General features: G+C 33.6%; 1 pseudogene; it reads left to right on the top strand.

Moving 5' to 3' along the window:
- The first annotated feature begins 1,866 nt into the window (after positions 1–1,866).
- On the top strand, positions 1,867–18,968 carry LOC141498879 (creatine kinase B-type-like; annotated as a pseudogene).
- The last annotated feature ends 2,664 nt before the right edge of the window (positions 18,969–21,632 follow it).

The raw sequence follows: 21,632 nt of genomic DNA on the forward strand, positions 1-21,632 counted from the left end.
AAAGTAGATGAAGGATTTTTTTTTCCCATTGAGTCTGATGATTGAATTGTGAAGGGACTACCTTTTGCACAAAAAGCTAAAAGGTGAACTCTAAGCTAAAAGACAGATAGGGAAGAGTGCACTCCACCTGAACCCCTGAAATTGGAAGTAGATAGACTAACCCAGTGGAGACAGACTGAGGAATAGAAGAGGCATGCAATGCTGATAGAGTGAAAGAGAGATAAAGAAATAATTGGTTAGTGAATCCATCAGTACTGCAAAATCCATAAGCAAATGAACATGGTAGAAGACTGTTAAATAGATGCCCAAACCCTAACTACTTGGAGAAAAGTTGACTATTTGACAAAAATTTTCTGCAACAAATAACTAGAATTAAGTCTGGCAGAAATGAAGTTTATTAGCACAACATTTCATGTCATATACTTCACTAATTTCCAAATGAATAACTGTGAAAGGTTATATCATAAACAAATTAGAAGAGCAAGAAAGGAGCTGTGAATAGAATAAAAAGAAGAGGTTGAAAGAATAATTTTTTTAATCAGTACCAAATTTTTTATGATTACCACTCCGTAGTATAGATTAAAATCTGCTATTGTTAAAATACTTAAAGCAAACTTTCTAACCCAGGTAGACAAAGATGTTGATCCTTCTAGGAGGAGGATATGTTTTAGGAAAAAAAACCAAACTACTTAAATGCCAAGAGTTCTAACTAGTCAGAGCTATTTGTTTAGAAATTCAAATATCAAATAAAATCAAATATGAAGATGTACACATATGCATACACCTTGAATTTTCAGTTAGAAAACCTGTTTTCAAATCCCAGTACTGATAATTATTTACTATTTGTGTAATCTTGAACAAATAACTTCTCTTCTCTAAGCCTCATGTCCAAAAGCAAGATGTGGTAACTAATGTCTTCTGAGATCCAGCTTTTTACCTATGATCCTATGACTTTTTCAATTTCTTTGTTGCTTTAGAAGTTTGCTGGATTTGTATTTCTTTAAAATATATGTTCCATGTATGTTAAATGATATTATCAACTGTTAGTTCTAAGAACTATACAAACCTTTAATTTACAATTGTATTTGTTGGAATTGACTAGTCCTTTGTATTGAAAAATGGGTCTTCTCTCTCTTCTTAAGATGTTTATTAGGTGTTATCAACACATGCTGAATGGTGATGGGGAGGATCATATATTTTGTTTCTCTAAACAGAAATTAATGAGATCTATGGCAACATCACAGACAATGAAAAATAACATGCTAAGTATCCATTTCCATGCTGAGTATTTTTACCAGATTTAGCATTTGTGCTAATTTTTCTCTGCTTTCCTTATGCTTAATATGAGTCATTTTGTTTGCCAGTCCTACAAATGTCATCTTCCAATTTTTTTTAGATATTGATCTAACTTATTGAAGAATAAACTAAAATTAGTCATGTTGAAAAACAAAATTCTGATTTCATTTGGTGGATCTGGCTTTGTCCATGTCTTTTTGTACTTCATAAAATGTCCATCTTTCCCTGGGTGAAACCCAGTGTTGTTTTACCAGGCTTTGATGAGGATGGGCTCTTTCAAGCTACTACAATCCTAATTAAATGTAGAGAGACAATGATAGACAAAGCAGCCTTTCTTTCTCCTGTTTCTCCAACTACCTGATTGATCCATATATCCCAAAATGATGTGAGCTTCTGTTCAAAATGATTACTGATGGAAGAGGAAAGTTGCTAATAAACTGAGATATATTTGAACCCCAGATTTAAATAAATGCTCATTTTAAAACTTGAAATAGAAATACCTATTCCAAGCACTGACAATTCAGTTAGGATTCTTGACTTTTCCAGCAGAAAATATTTGAACTCTAGGAAATGACCTTTGACCTATTTACTCGTCCACCAAATGGTGTCTGTTTGGCAGGTTTCAAAGAGCTTGTCTCGGACTTTGATTATGTTTTTGACTTGTGGCAGCTTCAGAAAAGAAATGACAAGTTGGTCTCCAGTGTAACAGCATGTACTTCTTGATAATTCAAAAGAGGATGGGGAAGCTACTTTTTTCAATGATCTCATGTAAGATGATTTTAGTTAATAGTGTAAGGTTATATGTATTAGACTATAAACATCCTTCTCCATTTCCTTACTCTCATCCTTCCCTTATCAATACAATGTGTTGGTGAAGTGGTGAATTTTTATATTGATATATCAAGTACTTTTTTTTTTTGGTTTTTTGCAAGGCAAGTGGGATTAAGTGGCTTGCCCAAGGCCACACAGCTAGGTAATTATTAAGTGTCTGAGACCGGATTTGAACCCAGGTACTCCTGACTCCAAGGCTGGTGCTTTATCCACTATGCCACCTAGCCGCTCCCATCAAGTACTTTTCAATAAAAAACTTTTCTCATCCTCTCATGGTCTTTGTAAAGTTATTTTAATGGGGAATTTTATCACTTTATTAGTAAAAGAGATGTTTACAGGCAGCTAGAGGACCCAGTGGTGGTTAGGGCATTTGACCTGGAGTCAGGAAGGTGAGTTCAAATTAAACATCAAATATTACCTGTGTTACCCTGACAAATTATTTAATCCTCTACCTGCCTTTGTTTCCTCAGTTGTAAAATGGGATAAGAATAGTATGTGCCTTCCAGGATTGTTTTGAGAATTAAATTGGTCAATCATTATAAAAATCTTAACAAAGTCAAAGTGTTGCATAAATGTTAGATATTATTAAAACCTTCTAATAAAATGATTATATTTGAGAACACATGATTTTCTATTCTTATGGCTTATACTTTTTTTTAACAGAAATGAAGGAATTGTGTTTAATTGCAGTCATTTGAAATCCATTTAGACATTCAGAAATCTCCCTACCTCCCATCATTTTATAACCCATTCTGAATGATTTTCATCTGTGATGCTCCTTTCCAAGAAATATTAATTCAGTTCATTTTCTTCCTAACTCTTGTTCCCTCTAACCATATCATACCTTGGGATTCAATCTCCCTTCACTGAATTTGCACATAAATGTTGTCTTTCTCTTTTTAATCATTCTCATATAGGATGAGAAAATATGAAAACCTTGCCTCTCTTCTACCCAGCAAAACTTAGATTATATTCAAGATCTAGTCATTTCTTCCTTCTCTATCTTTTTTATTTCAAGGAAATTCACAAATCTCAGACCACGAAAGAGCAATTCATTAAGAAGACAGCTTACTCTGTTGGACAGAGCTCTAGAAACACTTTCTATAGACTTTAACACCATAATTCAGCTGCCTTCTCCCTCTACCCCTCTTGCTCCCTCCTCTGCTTGTGAGAATAAGTAAATAAATCCAACAACTAAATGTTTCCTGAATTGAGTAGGTGAATTCCTCCAGCAACTTTTTTGAAGAATGGCTAAAGATAAGTCATTCTTAATTCTTTGACTTCACCTCTGCTACCCAGTATCCTACCTGGTCCCTCCCTCTACTTTTTTTCTGCTTCCTCTTTTATGTATTGTTTTCCCTCATTAAAATGTTAACTATTTGAGGGAAGTGATTGTCTTTTTTTGTTTTGTTTTGTTTTGTTTTGTTTTGTTTTCCTCACAGTTTTGTATTCCCAATGTTTAGTGCACTTTCTGGAACATAGTGAGCTGTCAGTGATTGTTGACTTCTTGATTTGGCATTTATAGAGCGACCTGACCCAAATCCAGACTTTGCCAACTATCTGCATATTTAGTCAATTCATGCTTATGAACTTCAGTAATCCATATCTGACCACTAACCTTATAGCCTTTCTTTACTAGGGAGGAAAATATTCTGAAGCAAGTCCTTTCCATGGGGAGAAAAATGAGGTTGCTGAAGTCTCTCATTTTTCTGCACCAATTATATTGAGTGGTCCTGAAGTGGTTTCTCTCCCTAAATAGAAATTGCTATGGAAAATAAAGCCTTATCTTCTGAGTCCTTAAAGCACTCATTTCTTGGAGTGAAAGTCTAGAACTTTTTCCCCCATAGATTTTCTAGGAATGATACAAACCAAAACCTTGTCCAAGGGTTTTTATTCTCTCTTGTTCCATCCTTTGCTTAAGTCCCCTTTTCCTGGACACTCTTGAGAATTGATGAAGTAGGGTCTTAGATAATATCCAACATGTCAATTTAATAAAAAATAAAATTATTTTCTTACTATCGTTTCCTCCTGAGTCTTCTCCTTTCCAGACATGATAACCCCAGTTCCTTCAAGCTACTCTCATGTAATATGAGCTCAAGGAAACCTCATCTAGACAATCTCTATTTTATCACTGTCATCCACAAAAGATCTTCTGAATTGTTGAGGTTACAGGTTCAATTGAATTTATTTTGTTTATGTTGACTTGGGCAAAGCACTTAATTTCTCTTATTCTCCATTTTATCATCTAAAAAAAAGGTAATAATCTCTAAAATAGTTTATGAATCTAAATTCTATGACGTTTTCCCCCTCAAAAGACCTTTCCTGGAAAGCCTGGGTTCATTTCTAAAGTCTAGTCCACACAGCACACACCTAAATGCTAATCTTTAGTTTGAAGCTATTGTCTCTATTTCCCAGGTCTGGTATTTGTGCTTCCATTTTTTTTTGTTTCTTAATTAAATTAATTTGCTCAAAATGTACCCTTATGTCTAGGACATATTGAAGGAAACAAATATGATAGGGCATCTCTGTTATTTCATGGTTCTTTCTTATAATTTGTATATTAAACCATCTGATAAGGCCAGAATATTACCTGCCTCTTTGTGTGACTATTCTGAATGGGAAGCACAAGATGGAGTTGCTTTCAAAGAAGGAGTTGGACAAAATAAGTTTTAAAGCATCTTTTAGCTCTGATATTCTGACTCTATAAGCAGTATGTGGTTGTAGGTATATGTACTTTTTTGTTGCAGAAGGCAAAGGAATTGCATCGGTTTAGAATTTGGTATGGTGCTTACTCAGCCAGAAGTTTGGGGAAAAAAAAAAAAAGAAATGGCAGATTTCAAAAAGACTTGCTCACTACATAAACACATTGTTAAATTGATGTAACATTTGGACCAACTTAGCTTCCCCAGTTCCACTGATCATTTGGGAAAACAGGGCATTTTGTATTATCCAGAAGGATTTCTGGTGTTTAATTATTTGAGAAGAGGACTTGCAAGAACACTAGGTCACAATAAATGAATGCAGATGCAAAGAATATGTAAACTATGTCAGCAGTGAAGCCCCTGCCACACAGATAGTTAAAAATTAGAGGCAGGCAGGAAATAATTTATTTTGCTAACAGCCTATTTCCCATTTGCAGTTTGTACCTGTTAAAGCTTAAATTGCACTCTTTGTTTTGTGCCCTTCCTTGGTCTTTCTCCTTGCTTCCTGTCACTTTCCTTTATTTAACAGACATTTAATACTTAGGGCCTTAATTTCAGATAAGTATTATTAACATCAACAATTACAATCTGCTGGGAATTATATGTTTGTGGGTATTTGTACTCACACATGTGCATGCTTACAATAGTTCTAAGATGTTGGAATGCAGATCTTCTTGTGAATTAAAAAAAAATAGTTTAGACAGGTTGATTCATTTAGCTACCCAGCAGGATCTGATTGCTTTTCTAAAGTTAAATCCCAAAGAGAAATATCTCCACCAGAAAAAAAAAATGTGTGGCAGTGATTGCCAGGATTGGAAAGAATTGCTTTCTCACTAGAAAATAGATTGGGGCTTAATTTTGTGGGACTTTTTTAAGACAAGCATTTTTGCTGGTTCTTTTGTTTCCCTGAATGAAACAAGAATAAATAAGTAAATATATATATGTGTGTGTGTGTGTGTGTGTGTGTGTGTGTGTGTATAAATATATGTATATACAAATTTCTACATAGTTACAATGGATGTGTATACATGCAAACATATAAAATCTTATTTGTCAATAGATATGCATTTATCTTTATGGCATGTTTATATACATATACACGCATATGTATATATGACTTTATTCTTATTAAATATTCACTTTTAAATATCTGAAAAGTCAGTTCTGGAAAAAAATAGAATGTTTCACTTTATTTGAGGGTGCTTCATTTATTTGGCCTTTTTTATGGTAGGTGAAATGGCAAGAAAACTCCTTTGTACAACTGTTTTTCAAGCAGTGCAGACATTCCATCTGAATATTGAACAGGTACAGATGTAAATTATACATATTGCAGATGTGCTTGTAATAGGGTACACTTTTTGTTATGATCTTTCCCAGAAGCCTTGAAAGTCTGTGAAAGAGAGGCAGCAGAAGTACTTTTTCCTGTCTCTAGCATACACACAGAGTGACTGATGCTAGGGGAAAATGTTTAATTTTCTTACTTTCACCTAGGTTTGAAGTGCAGATTAAAATTACACTTTTATTTATGGTTGAAAATGGGACAAGGACTGATAACAAATCCTAAAGAGAGCTGACAGTATCAGTGGCAGATTTAATGCTGTACATTTCATGGTTTGTCCCATATCCATTGAGAATCAAAGGGAAAACAAATGAATTAGTTCATTATTTTTCAAATCTAAATATAGTAAAACCTGACAATGGATAGTATGTCAGATGTTCTAACTAGCATCTAGGAAGATTAAGTGTTCTTTTAATTTTGAAAGGGTTAGATGGTTCTGTGTCTTTCCAACTTATTTGAGAAAAGCAATGGTAATTTGTCATAAACTAGAAATCCTCCTTAAAAAATACTTAGTGCCTCAAAAAAATGGATAGGAAGTTCTATGGTTTGAATGAAATCAGCAAATATCTAGTAAGTACTTATATAGTAAACATTATATTAAATATTGGATATACAAAGATTTAAAAAAAAAAGACAGTCTGTAAGGAGAGCAAAAGGCAAGAGGCATTTGTAAGAACAGTGGATTTAAAGCATTCAGCTAAAATTTTGGTATCAAGGTACCTATATATTAACATTCCTTGAGTGGTTTCCTGTGGCACTCAGGTATTTCCTGAAGGGCAGAAAAAAGATTTAATGATATATAAGCAAACTCAGGATAAGGTACTAAAGTTGTTACTGTAGGTGTAAAGAATGACACAATAGTAAGTTCATTCTAATATTCTAGTAAGTCGAGTTATATTAACCACTATCCTATTTTCTTTGACATCCTTTTCCTAGAAAAATTATTTTATTTGGAATCAGAAGATTTTTGGCTAGGGGTACAGTTCTACATATCTATTTATATAATATTAGACAAGTCATTTAACATCTCTGTGCCTCAGTTTTGTCATCTGAAAAGATGCCTCATAAGATTTCTATGACAGAAGAGTTGAAGCACTATATGAACGAGTTAATGTTATTATCTGACTCAGTAGTATTTGTTTCTACTCTTTCATATCCCCCATACATCTCCAAATTATTAACTCTTTGAATTAAGTAATGCATAACACCCTTGTTCTTCCCTTGGTGTTGCTGCCAAATTTCAAAACTTATTTTCTCCAAATACCTTTCTTGCATTTTCCTGTCTGAAATGACCCAATTGTTTTCCTAATCAATTTTGAGCTATCCTTGAAGGCTTTATGATTTTCTTTAATCAAGAGTGGTATGAGGGAAATAGCATTGATTTTAGATGTAAAGAATTGGGTTCAAATCCCACTTCTAAGGTTTACTGTTTCAGTACAACTTTGGACAAATCACTTAACCTGCTGGACATCAGTTTCCTCATCTGAAAAATGAAGGTGTTGACTTAGATGAGCTGTGCATTCCCTTCCAACTCTATACTTACTCTCTCTAATTTAGAAATGACTTGTCACTCTCAGACCTCACATGGAAATTGATAGGACTTTTCTTAAATTGCATTTTGTTTTTTTGTAACAATCATTTTGCCTCTGTCATATGAAAATTCTAGATTGTAAATTCCATAGGGGCAATTTACACTTTCAATTATTTAAAGAGGAATGTATTTAACAGAATTTATTTCCATCCCATTTTCCCATTTATACTTTTTCTCTCCCTCTTTCCTTTCATTCTGTCCCTCCTCACCAATTTTACTTCTAACTACTACCTCTCTCAATATGCCCTCCTTTCTATCAGCCCCAGGACTTAGATTGTTCCCTTCTCCTTCTTCCCTATGGGACAAGATAGATTTCTATGCTCAACTGAACATATATGAAGATGAACATAAAAGGTTCAAATGATGCTTATCCCTCTCCTTTCTTTCCCTCCACTATAATAAGGATGCTGTGCTTTTTCATGTGGTATACTTTACCCTAATCTACCTCTTACTTGTTTCTTCTCCCAATACAATCATCTTTCTCATTCCAATTTTTTATCATCCCATAATGATCAACTTACACCCATACCCTATGTTGACATATATATACCTTTTAACTGCCTTGATAGAGATAAAATATTTGAGTTACAAGCATCATCTTCCCATACAGAGAGGTACAGAATTTAACCTTATTAAATAACATGTGTTTTCTTTTCTGTTTCCTTTTATGCTCCTTTTGAGTCTTTCATTTGAAAATGGAATTTTTTCTTGTTTAGCTCTGTTATTTTCATCAGGAATGTTTATAAGTCTCCTACTTCACTGAATGTCTATTTCTCCTCTGCCCCCCCTTGAAATATTAGTTTTTCTGAGTATGATTCTTGGTTGTAATCCAAGCTCCTTTGCCATTTAGAATATCATATTCTAAACCCTTTTATTCTTAAATGTAGAAGTTGCTAAATTCTGTGTAATCCTGACTATAGTTCTCTGATATTTGAATTGCTTCTTTCCAGTTTCTTGCAGTATATAACTTTCTCCTAAGAGTTCTGGAATTTGTCTATAATGCTCTTTGGAGTTTCATTTGGAATTTCTTTCAGGAGTGACTGGTGGATTCTTTCAATTGCTATTTTACCCTTTGGTTCTAGTATATTAGGGAAGTTTTACTTTGTAATTTCTTGAAAAATGCTATCTAAGCTCTATTTTGATCATGTCTTTAAATAAATCCAGTAGTTCTTAAATTATTTCTCCTGGATCCAATTTCCAAGTCAATTGTTTTTCCCATGATTGTCTTCTATCTTTTCAATCTTCTGATTTGTTTGTTTCTTGGTGTCTCATAGAGTCTTTAGCTTCCCCTTGCCCAATTCTACTTTTTAAGAAGTTGTCTTCTTCAGTGAACTTTTGTACATATGTTTGTGTTTTGATCTTCCCTGTTTCCATAATGGCCTTTTGATGAGTAGGGCTTTTTTGTTTGTTTTTTTTTCTCATTTAAAGCATATTTTGTGACTTTTAAATGTTGGCTACAGGAAGCACTATATCAAATGTCTTTCAGGAATGGGATGTGGAACTGGTCTTTGATTTGTTGTGCAGGGACTTCTGGAGCTGGTGGCTCATTTGTGTCACTAGGATCACTGGACCTGATTGTGCCTGATGTGTTGGGGCTGGAAGCCTCATGGCTGGCCTACTGTGCCACTGGTCTACTGAGCTGGGGTCCCAGGGTCTCAGTTACTGTTCTGTTCTGGGATTGCGGGCCTCCCACCAGCTTGCCTGGACATTGTCTATACTGGGATGCATGCTGCCCCTTTTCACAAGTGAGACAGAGCTTTCTTGCAATTCTTCTAAATTATTCAGGAATAGAAAATTGTTTCACCCTCTTTTTGTGGGTTCTGTCACTCTTGAATTCATTTTGAGATGTTATTGAAAGTTGTTTAGTGGGGAATTGGGGATAGTGTAGACAAATTCCTTCCTTTTCCTTTGTATTCTGACTTTGCCTCCCCATAATACAGAATCTGTCATTGATATTGAGTTTTTTTATATTCATTCTCATGATACTTTCTACTGAATCATAGTGATTTGATTCAATTCAATTTCTTCCATGTTTTTCTCTGAAATTCTATACTACAATTTGCTGATTCTCTCCACCAAACTAATTAAAAATGACCAGATTCATATATGTTGTTGACTATATATGTAGTCAATATATATACACATATATGTATATATATATATATATATATATATATATATATATACTGAGAGAGAGAGAGAGAGAGAGAGAGATCTATATACCTATCTATATATAGTATTTTGACATTTTCTGGAGAGGAGATTTAATGCAAGAAATTATTTCTTCACCTATTAAATGAAGGGACTGGACTAGATGATTCCCTAAGGTCCCATCCATATCTAAATCTTATGCTCTCTACTCCTATCTACAACTTCTTAAAATATGACTGGTCTTGGTTTCATAACAAAGGAAAATAATGAATTGTGACACAAGATAAAAAGCCTCATAAATAAATTATGCATGCCATTTTACCAATTACAATATTTGGGCTTGGGGAAAGCCGGAAGCGAAGTGGGATTTGGATGCGTATTTTGGTGCTCCGCAGCCAGGTGAGCTGCGGGACCGGACCGGAGTAGAACACGGTTATGCTGGAAGGGGCGAGGCCGAGTTGGCTTGGGGCTGGTCCACAGTTTGCTCGGTGAGGGTTATTGTCAACACTTACTCTGCTAAGTAAAAAACTGAACTGTTACAAAATTACCCTTGAATGTCTTCCACAAAATGTTGGTTTCTATAAAAAGTTTGGATATACTGTATCTGAAGAAAACTACATGTATCACAGATTCTAGAGTAATGTTAGCAAAAATGATTTTTGGAATGAAAGCAAAGAAATTTATTGCAATTAGGTTATTTTAGCAAATCAAAGAATTTTATTGCTACAAAACCAGTGACTTCCCCTTCCTTAAAATATGGCAAAAAAAGTTTGGCATATTGGAAGATTAGAATAAAAGATTAAATTGAGTTGAGCATATCAAACTATAAATGAATGTTATAAAGGAGATGACTTTTAACCAAAGGAATATATTTTTAACTTGAAATGTTTCCTGTATTTTTCTAAAGTTGGATTTTATTTCTTTGTAGTCAGAATCTGTTTTTACTATCTTATTTGTTGACTATCTTACTTTTTATCCTTAAGAAATAGATTGTGAAAGAGAATATCTCTAATGTACAAAAATTACTAGTTAACTAGTTTCTTTAGTTATAATCAAAGACATGGGTTTAATTGCAGGCTAACTTCATAATATTAATAAACTAGCCAGTGTAACTCATTTGAGGAGCTAATAAAAATTAAACACTTTCCACTCGTGATGGAATTTGATGAAAACCTATTGAATATAGAGGGGAAATGATGAGATTCAAAGTAAGAAGTAGCTGTTTTTACTCATGAAATGTAATGTAATTTGCTACATTATGGTAACCTTAGTTTTCCCCAATTCTGAAAACATATCTTATGACTTTGATGCACACATTAAGTTTTGATGAATGATTATTTTATGGGAAAATTACAGTGCTTTTCATAAATTTGATGGGAATTTTATCAGTGGTAACATGCACTTTTTAGTATCAAATAAAAATTTAAACTTAATATTCACATAAAAAAATATTTGGGCTTGGAGGGTAGTAATTACCTTAAATTCTAAGAGAAAACCCATGGGTCTATAATCCTAACACCCACCTGTATACTTTCCATTAACACTTAACTAGCAGACACCATTGGCTCTTAGAAAAGGTGTTGATAAGAGAACAAAATTAAAAGATCAGCTTGGAAAAAAATAAATTTTTAACATGGTACATATTTTCCCATAAATACAGAAGAAAAGAAGAAAAGGCACAGAGTAAAGTAATACTGAGTTAGTAAAGTGTTAGTAAAGTAAGTGTCCAAGGCAGCTTACACCTCCAGTCCTACGGGGACTAGACATCTTTTCTCAGAGTCCACTGGGTTACCAGCATTTCTACTGGTCAGATTGCTCCATTGGGTTCCAAGTTATCTGCTCAGAATTCTGAATCTTAAATTCCTAGAGAAGCTTTCAATTGAATCTATAGCTGACTCCCTTCACTTTTTGCTAAATATTGGGCTCTAGAAAGCTGTATCCTTCCTTTGCTGTCTCACCATATTTATTGTTTTTTTTTTAATATCTGTCATGAAGGTGTACTATATGAGCTTAGGACTTTCTTGAACTTACCCTTCAATTTCTGGTCTGAATGGAGGGTAGGGGATTGGAGAGGAAGGAATAAAAAACCTCTTTACAAATCTTTTACCTTTCCCCTGGCCCCAAGAGTTTCATTCCACAACTGCTTCATGGAATATGGATCTCTTCCACACTCAAATTGATCAATGGGGTGTTTCCCTTTGAGCAAGTCACTGCTATATGTTGAGCCATGACTGATGGGGTAGGGAGAGTGAAGGAGAGAGAAATTGCTTTTTCATTTGCAGAAAACGTTCTCTTAACAAAACACTTCTAAATCTTGCTCCCCCAAATTCCAGGGCTTAACTAATTAAAGCTACCCAAAGCAAGGACTAATTTGTTTACTCAGTCAATAATTGATCAACTTGTTTTTAAACTTACTTTGCATATGCTCTTAATTTAATTAAAAATTTATGAGGGTTGTTGTACATAGTGAAAAAAATTGGAATATGAGTAGCAAAAAAATTCTAAAGGTCTGGAATGGCTTTAAGTAAATAGCCTGAAATCTTGAATTTGTTGATTTAATACTAATTACTTTTAGTGTTTGTGAGTTTGTCAGACATGAATGTTGCCTTAATTTATCTCTTCTAATTGAATTAGTTTAATTCCTCATGTCATTTTCAAGACCAAATTAAATATTCAAAAGCTATTATACAGTATAATAGGAGACATCTCATTTGCTCTATTCTATCAGTTTATAGTTTTGGACTGACAGTTTAGAGTATACCTCAATATCAAATGAGTTCAGATTTATATTAGTATATCATCATTGTGAAAAACATCTTTACAAGAACTCTTACATACATCATCCTCTCTCGATTGATACAACTGCCATGCTAGTCAAGCCCTTACCTTCTCTTGCATGGACTATTACAATGGCTTCCTGAAGAAATGTATAATCTCTTCCCATTCCATTCTATTCTTCACACAGCTGCCAAAGTAATTTTGCTAAAGTGAAATTCTGATCATGTTTCTCTCCTCAACTTTATGAATTCTAGTAGCACCCTATGACCTCTAAGATAAAATTTAAACTCTCTTATTTGACATCCCAATTCTTCCTTCACTCTAGCCTCTCTATCATTCCTTCATTTTGTTTCCTTATACGTCTTGAATTCTATTCATAGTCCAACTTTAATGGTATATTTGTTATTTGTCACAAATGATACTCTATCTCTATTCTCATTGTTTTTGCACTGGCTGTTCCAGAGGCCTGGAAAGCACTTACTTACTCTTCATATCTACTTCAGAATTTCTAACTTCTTTCAAGATTCAGGTTGAGCACCATATTTTGCAAGAGGCCTTTCTTTTCAGGTTATCTTTTATCTTCTTTGTTTTTTTCTTTGCTCTTCTTTGTATGCATCATTTACATTTTTATTTATGTACTTATTGTCTCTTCTAATAAATCGGAAACTTCTTGAGATCAGTGATGATTCATTTTTGTCTTTGTATATACAACTTTTATCAATAGGAGTCAATAATGAGTGCTTACTGATTGCTAAAGAATTCCAGTTGTATCTTTATCTTTTCTAAAATTTATGATTACAAATTTGCTTTTTTCTTTAGTGCAATTTCAAAAAGTGAGTTAAGTACTTTGGTGCTTTTTGTCTTTCCATTTGTATAATTCATTCTTGTGGTTCTGTACAATTTAATCTACATCAGTTCATATAAGTCTTCTAAGATTCTCTGAAACAATCCTCTTCACTTCTTATTGCAAAGTATTTCAATACATAAAAGATTATATTTTCTTCATTCCTTGGGCAGCTTGAATGGTTGGAATACATAGGCAGCTTCTGTGGCAATCTATTGATGATGTTTCTGGGAGATGGTATAAAGAACTATATCTTATCATGAAACATTGAAAAATGAAGGAACAACAATATAATATGAGAGAAATGGACTTCCTCAACTATCAGAAGGGCTCATGACACAAAAAGGATTCAGAATTTTAATAATTCTGATAGAGGTGTCAACTGGCTATTTGATATGTAAAACTAATTTACCCTTATTACTACAGAATATTTGTCCCTGAAAGTGATCTTATTTTCCACTTAATCCAATCTCTCATTTTACATATAGGGAAACTGAGGATCAGAGATATTATGTGACTTCCTCAAAATCCCACAAAAAAATCAGTTAGAATTTGATCCCAATTTCTTTGACTCCAGAATCAATGCTCTATCATCTGAGCTTCATTGGCAGAGAAAAACAGGTAGAAAGATATTTATTTTTAATTCAAAGTAGCTGTGATATGTAAATGAATTAATTTTTATGAAAGTATTTCTTAGAATATAGTGTAAGTTATATGAATACCTCTTTTTCCATGAAAATCATATTGAGCATAGTTGGCAGAGTAGAAAATAATGGATTCTTTTTTGACATTTCAATTGCAAAAATAAAAAAATGGTCTTTAATATTGTAATACATTTTATAAAATAAAATTAATATAAGAGAAGAAAGATTCTTTGGTTTAAATATAATGGCTCATTAGAAACTTTTTACTCTATTCTTGCCTCCTTTCTTTTTTTTAGGATCCTTAAAACAGTTTTAGAAGCATTTCAAATCAGCTCTTCAGTAGACTTGTGTCTAGTAAAACAGATTTTGAGTTCCGTCATCATGACCTAGAAGCACATCTATTCTTAAAGAGAATAAAATATATATATATATCTACAAAAAATTTATATATTGTTTTTATTTTTCAAGGAATTTTCTTAAATGGTGAACTACTTCAAATGATATTCATGACAACTTCTCAATATGCAAATATTAATGAATTACATTGACATGCTATTTGACATTCCATTGGTCTGCATATTACTTATATTCCTTAACCACCTCAGTTATGTAATTATGACATATTTAGCTCCATTTACTACAAAGTAGCAAGAATTAAATAATGGGTAGTTCATAAGCATGATAACCCTTTAAATTAGAAAGTTCTCAGTGACTTAAATGAAAACAGGATTTGGCTACTACAAATAATTATTTGCTTTTACTTTCTGTTATAAAATATATGTGTGCAAAGAACATGATCATCTAATCCATAACACACAATATTTGGGGAAAAGAAAGTCTCATTTATTGTGTGAAATTCTCTGGTCTACATTTCCCAGAAGTCTATACTTCAAGGCCTTAACATGGTGACATCACTTGGAACATAGGGTACCTAAAATAGAATAACTCTCCAATGCACCAAAAGTTTCTAAAGCCCTATTAGAATTTCACAGGGGAGTTTGTAATGGGTAGCAGGGACATAGGGTGGCAGAGATGTGAACAGCAGGGAAGATAGGTACAGAAATGACAGGTGCAAGGAGAGAAAACAAGCGATACTGATTTAACCATGGTGTGCCAAATCACTGAAGTAACTTGGATGGAAGGCTTTTTGTTCTCCCAGAGGAGTTAGATGAATTTAATTCATCAAGTTGAATGAAAGGAAAAGGTGATTTTTTTCTGCTGTATAGTTATAAACCTTAAAAATCAACATAAATTCAATGAATTTAGTCTGTCTTTTGTTAACATGCTGGGAATGATGGGGTATTTATTGCTTTTCTGGAGTCATAGAGATGGTAGCAATTTGAGTATAGGGGCTGGCAATATTTACCATGGAATTTAATAACTTATTTATATTGATATACTGTCTAAATTAAATGACTTTGCTTGTGAATTGATTAGTTTGGTTTGACCTATTATAGAGATGCAAAATGTGTATGGGGGGAATTTTATATATTTTCAAATAAATGGTGATCCAAATAGAACTCTATGTTAGGTGCAGTTAAGAGAGATTCTGTATTTGTTTTTCTCTCTGTATATAGCCTAGAAGGAATATATTATACTGACTATTGTTGTCTATGTCTATTATATTTTATTTAGGAAGTTAGAGGCAAAATTTGAACCTACTTCTTCTGATTCTGATTGGTTTTTCCCTTACTAAAAAAGAAGAATAAATTATTTGTTAAAAACTGAATTAAAATAATTTCTTTGTTTTCCATTTTAAATAAGGTCTCCCAGTGAATCCAGGATCATCCCCACTCATCCTGATCCACATCTGATCACTAGACTCAGATAGTTAAAGAGGAGAAACTGAGGCTGGTGACTCCTACTCACACCCTTAAATCCAATTTGCTTGAGTGTAATTACACCACATTCCTGATATCATGCACCTCTTCAAGAATGAAGGACAAACAACAATCTATATAAGTAGGGCATGTACTATTGCTGAACAGTTAGGTAACATAGTTCCTTTCTTTCTTCCTTTCCTACTTTCTCCTATTCTCTGCCCTCCCCAACCTTCCCCTCTTTTTCCTCCTCTCCTCTCCTGTCTCTTCTTTCTGTCCACATAGGTTATCACACCTCTACCTGTAGGTGCTCTGTCCAAAAGAAGATAAATTTTTGAAAATTGAAACATGGGAAGGTATCTTGGGGTTAATCCATTCTGACTTTCATTGTCAAGTCAACAATAGGTCTCAGGCCTAGCCTTGGTTGGTGGTTGTTTGAGTTCTGATAGACTTAAAGTGAATGCAAATAGCACTTGCTTTTGTTTTGGTCAGAAACCCCAAGAGTCTTCCCTTCCCAGACTGATATTTTTTATTAGGTTAAAGAGATGACAATTTGCCTCATTTCTTTCTTACTTTGCCTGTTACTCAACAGACATTACCTCAGTCAAAGCAAGACCTGTAAAGACCCTAACTTTAAAAGGGTCAAGATGTTCCATGGCATCCAAAGACCATTTCCAGTCATCCTGATCCATATCTAGCCATTGGATCCCAGAGACTACTGAAGGAGAAAGGGATTCTGGAGACTTTACACAGTCCCACCAACTCACTTAAATACAATTCACTTGCATGTTATGGCATCACAGAAATTTATAATATAGAGATAAAAATATATTATGCAGAGAGGAATCATAAACAAAAACTAATATTGTTATTAAAATTATATGCTTTAAATTTTATAGCATAGGGGAAACTAGGTGGCACAGTAGATAGAACACTGACCCTGGAGTCAGGAGGACTTCCATTCAAATTTGACCTCATACACTTAATACTTAGCTGTGTGACCTTGTATAAATCACTTAACCCCATTGTCTAACAAACAAACAAACAAACAAATAAATAAATAAATACTATGACATATATTTTAAAGACTTAAAATTGTATTAATTACAAGAAGACATAGTTAATAGGAGACTTTAATGCCCTTCTGTCAGATTTGGGCATATCTAGCAAAAATGGAAGAAATATAACTGAATAATTGCTGGTGAAACTTCAACTAAAAACTTAAAGTATATTTTAAATTGAATCAGTAAAGTTTTTTTGATTTTTGCAGAGCATTAGGGCTAAGTGACTTACCCATGGTCACACAGGCAATTATTAAGTGTCTAAGGTCAGATATGAACTCAGCCCTCCTGACTCCAGGGTCACTGGACCACCTAGCTACCCCTCAACCAGTAAACTTTTCTAAGAACTGAACATACATTAAGGCACAAAGATATTACAAATGATAAAACTAAATGCTAGTTCTTCAAAAAAAAACCTAAGAAAATTAAAACCAACAAAATGGAAAATTAACAATTTGAAATCACAATAAAATAATTCTTTTCAAAGATATAAAATATTCAAACTAACAGAAGATCAGACAGAGATATTAAGTAGTCTAATCTCAAAAGAAACAAACAAATTAGAAGAAATTGTAAAGGAATGACAAAAGTGAGGATTAGGGAAATAACTCCTGATCCTGAGAATCACAGGGTAATTCTAATAAACTTTTTTTTGTAAGGCAAATGGGGTTAAGTGGCTTGCCCAAGGCCACACAGCTAATTATTAAGTGTCTGAGACTGGATTTGAACCCAAGTACTCCTGACTCCAGGCCAGTGCTTTATCCACTGCGCCACCTAGCTGCTCCTTAATAAACTTTTCGAAAACAGTGCCCACACTTCACAAATTATTCTTAAAAATTGAGAAAGTGCTGGCCTTATAAAAAGAAAGGAGGGCATAACATCTGGGGCTCTATGACTGAACTCTAGCTAAGGTGGTCTTGGATCCTAGCGCAATAATGGCAGCATGTTTCAAACCTCTCATCTGTGACTTCTGAAGCATCCTCACCTCAAATAGCCACAACCTATTGAAGGACCACTACACTGCTGAGGAGGAATAACCTGACCTCTCATTGCCTAACAACCACAGGGCTAAGGTGTTGATGCCGGAACTCTGAAAAATTCTGAAATAAGACTACATCCAGTGGCATCAGGATCCCAACTATAAGTGTGCTGAGTTTTCATGTTTAACTGGCCAGAGAATCTGAGGATTCTGCTTGTCCCCTCTTTGTGATTGAGGCAAATGCTGGGCCAGAGAAAAGTTCCCTGTGGAAGCTCTGGCCAGCCTGAAGGTGAACTGAATGGGAAGTACTATGCTTTGAAGAACAAGACTGAGCCAGAACAGATGCAGCTGACTGGTGACTACTTCCTCTTCTACAAGCCTGTCTCCCCACTTTTCTTGGCCTCTGGCATGGCCTGGGACTGACCTGTTGGCCAGGGCATTTGGCATAATGACAACAAGATCTTTCTGATCTGGATAAATGAGGAAGATCATCTGAGGGTCATGTCATGTGGGGGGGTGGGGAGGTAGGTAACATGAAGTAGCTGTTCACACATTCATACACCCAGATTGAAACCCTTTTTAAGACCAAAAACTGTGAATTTATGTGGAACTATCACCTGGGCCATATTGTGACATGCTCCTCCAACCAGGGAACATGTCTATGAGCTTAGGTCCACATCAAACTTTCTTACCTGGGCAAACATGAGAGGTAGGTGAGGTGCTGAAGAAGCTGAAGTTGTAGAAGAAGGGACCAGTATTTGGACATAGCATCTGTGGGTGGGTCTTTGATATCTCCAGTGCTGACCAACTAGGCTTCTCAGAGGTGGAAATGGTACAGATGGTGATGAATGGTGTGAAAATGCTCATTGAAATGGTGAAATCTTTGCAAGTATGTCCAATCCATCGATGAGCTTATGCCAGTTCAAACATGAGCAGTTGTACCTCCTCCCCCAAATTCTGCATTTTCTAATTTATTGGATGAATAAATAATCATCATTATATCAACCTGTGGTGTCCTGGGGGGGCTCTGGGTGCAGCCCATCTAATCATGCTGTAGAAAACTCTTCCTTCCATCCTCTGGTATGGAGATTTTACTTTTATTAATTTTTATAAAAATTAAATTTTAAAAATTAATTTTATTAATCATTATATTTTGGTATTGCTGAATGCTGAAATATCAAACTATTGCTTTGAATTGAAAAAATTAAGAAAGCACTGTGAGTGCAAGTTTCTTTTCATGAAGTAAATTTATTATTAATATCTAAATCATTAATACCTAAACTAGAAGGAAAAAGTATCAAAGGAGAACTGTGATATTGATGATGAATAATTAGTCAAAATTTGAAATAAAATTTTATCAAAAAGACTACAGCAATTCATTCAGAAAATCATTCGTTATGATGAAGCTATATAAGAAATGCAACTAAGAATTAGCTTTGGAAAAACAATAAACATAATTGATGTTTTTGTTGACTTATGTCTGATTCTTAGTGACCCCATTGACATGATTGTCCATGTGGGTTTTCTTGGCATTTCTTTCTTGAAGAGACTAAAGCAAACAGAGGTAAAGTGACTTGCCCAGGGTCACACAATTAGTGATTATCTGAGACCAGATTTGGAGTGAGATCTTCCCTACTCCATTCCCAGAACTCTATCTACTGGGCCATCCATTTGCCCCATCAACATAATTACTCTTATTAAAAACAAGGAGTCACATGTTAATTATGTGACCATAGTAAAGTAATGTCATTATACTTCTCAGTTCCCTAGGTAACTCTTCAACTATAAGTTTTAGAGGAGTTGCCAATATGTATCAGTGACTTCCTAGTTTGCAAACTAGGAATTCCCTATTATTATTTAAATAATAAATGAACATTCAAATGATGCAGAAAAAGTCTTTGATAAAATACAAAACTCATTTATATTAAAAATCATACAAGGTACAGCTATATAGGGATTTAAAAAATCATAAAAGTATCTATTTTAAATCCTAAGTGAGCATACTATGCACTGGGAATATACTAGAATTTTTTCAAATAAATATTGGAATAAAACTTTCTCACTTTTATTTGATAAAATTCTACAAATTCTAGTAATAGCCATAAAAAAAGAGAAAGAACATAAAAACAGATAAGTAAATAGAAGACATAATTATCCCTAATTGCTGGTGAAAGGATAGCTTACTTAGAAAATTCCCGAGAATAAGCAAAGATATCAGTTTGAGACAATCAACAACTTCAGCAAAGTTGCAGACTACAGAATAAACTAAAATAAAATCAGCAGCATTCCTGTATAATAATGACAATCAAAAAGGCAATAATTGGAAAGGAAATCACATTGAAAATAAATGCACAGTGAATAAACTATTTTGTGACTCAGTTTACTAAAGCACACATATTTTATATATCAATAATAAAATGATCCTTAAAGAAATAACAGCTTAAATTTACAGAGAAATATTCAGTTTCAAGGTTTAGCCATGCCATTATGACACAAATGATGATACTATTAAATTTAATTGGCAATTTTAATGCTAAACCAAAGTATTAGAAAAACTTTACAGAACCCAATAAAATAATAAGAAAATTTTTGTGAAACAAAAGTTATATAATATCAAAGGAAAAATTAAAAAAATTAGGAATTAAGGGGAAAATAGCACTCCCAAATATCAGGTTATATTATAAGGCAGTGGTCATCAAAACAAGTCAATATTATTTAAAAATAACTATCAATAAAACCAATTAAATTAGGGATTATCAAAAATTGGTAGAATTTAATACACAGTGCATGATAGCTTAGAAAATATAAATTATTTAGGAAATATCTATAAATTAAGATTTTCTGTGAAAGTCAGAAAGCAATCTGGAAGAAATATAACTTTGGCTAACACTTGAACATCATATTAGATAAAAAATTTAAAGTGTATATGTGATTTGAATATAAAAAATTATAAGGACGATCATACATCTTTCACAGTTATGTATGATGTATTTTCATCAAAGAAGAAATAGAGAAAATTGCAAAAGATAAAAAAGATAATTTTTATTCCTCACAGTTAAAATGCTCGTGTCAACAAAATAAACAAATCTCAAATGGATAGAGATTAAATGAAAAAAAAAGTCACAAATTTCTTTTAAAAGGGTTTAGTGTCCAAGATAGTTATCTATCTCAAACAGATAATTGACTAAATGATATGAACAAAGAGTTCTCAAAAGAAGAATTGCAAATTACTAGGCATATGAAAGAACACTCCAAATCATTAGTAATGAGAGAAATCAAAAGATGTAAATGGTCTATATCAGAGTGGTTGTGAAAGATTCATTCACCAATGTGTTGTTTATGAAGATGTGAATTAGAGAAAAACAATTTGTAATGATGCAATTAAAATGATGAAAAGGTATATACCTTTTGACTTTGAGAGTTCACTATTAGGTATATACTTAAAGGAGACAAGTGATAAAAAGGAAATCCTTATAATATCAAAATAGTTATAACAGCACTTTTCATGGTAGCAAAAGTGGAAACAAAGGATATAATTCTCAGTAGGAGGATAGCTAATGAAAAGACTAAGAGATAAAGATGGAGTGGGGGTGTGT

This window comes from Macrotis lagotis, chromosome X (assembly GCF_037893015.1).
Source record: "Macrotis lagotis isolate mMagLag1 chromosome X, bilby.v1.9.chrom.fasta, whole genome shotgun sequence".
NCBI classification, from domain to species: Eukaryota; Metazoa; Chordata; class Mammalia; order Peramelemorphia; family Peramelidae; genus Macrotis; species Macrotis lagotis.